The 786-nt window shown below is 41.1% G+C and overlaps 1 protein-coding gene across 1 annotated transcript in view; it reads left to right on the top strand.

Annotated features, from left to right (window-relative positions):
• Positions 1-786, top strand: part of LOC107701601 (phosphatidylinositol 3,4,5-trisphosphate 5-phosphatase 2A-like) — a gene marked incomplete at its 5' end in the record, with an annotated part of 30756 nt that overhangs the window by 25120 nt on the left and 4850 nt on the right. The window lies entirely within an intron of this gene.

Genomic DNA, 786 nt, shown 5'->3' with positions numbered 1-786 from the left:
ACTCATGGGGACTCGTGTCACGGTGGGGACCTAAATTGAGGTCCCCACGGGTAAACAAGCTAATAAATCACACAGAATGAAGTTTTTTTTTAATCTAAAAATGCACAAGGTTTCCTGTGAGGGGTAGGTTTAGGTGTAGGGTTGGTGTAGGGCAATAGAATATACGGTCTGTATAGTATAAAAACCATTACGCCTATAGAGAGTCCCCACAAGGATAGCTGACCAGACTGTGTGTGTGTGTGTGTGTGTGTGTGTGTGTGTGTGTGTGTGTGTGTGTGTGTGTGTGTGTGTGTGTGTGTGTGTGTGTGAGTGAGTGAGTGAGTGAGTGAGTGATATCTTAGAAGATATTAAATAAAAAGTTACAATCTTTAAAAATAAATTAAAATACCAACATGAATTAAAAATAATAGTAATAATGAAATTAAGTATGTATATATATATACATGGGCGACATTAAGGGGGGGCAAGGGGGGGGCAATTGCCTCCCCAAAATTGTTAGTCATGGAATCCCTGATGTCGGCCCGCTGCAGCGCTTAGCCAAGCGCTAAATACTCTTAACGTGTTTTTGCAGCGTTGAGCAATGTAACCAATCACAGACATATCTGTTGATTTCTTAAACGCAATAGCCAATCAGAAACGTTTTGTCAGAATTCACTCACCGCTGAAAGCGGCGCAGTTTTTAAGTGCAGGTTTGCACGCTTGTGAATCATCTCATGACTACGTGCAGACGCGATGTAAATAAGAGATTTATTGTGCAGTTTAGAGAGCTTCATTGATTATAACGGC

The sequence above is a fragment of the Sinocyclocheilus anshuiensis genome, unplaced genomic scaffold, assembly GCF_001515605.1.
Source record: "Sinocyclocheilus anshuiensis isolate Anshui unplaced genomic scaffold, SAMN03320099.WGS_v1.1 scaffold2055, whole genome shotgun sequence".
Taxonomy (NCBI): Eukaryota; Metazoa; Chordata; class Actinopteri; order Cypriniformes; family Cyprinidae; genus Sinocyclocheilus; species Sinocyclocheilus anshuiensis.
This window is presented reverse-complemented; position numbering and strand designations above follow the sequence as displayed.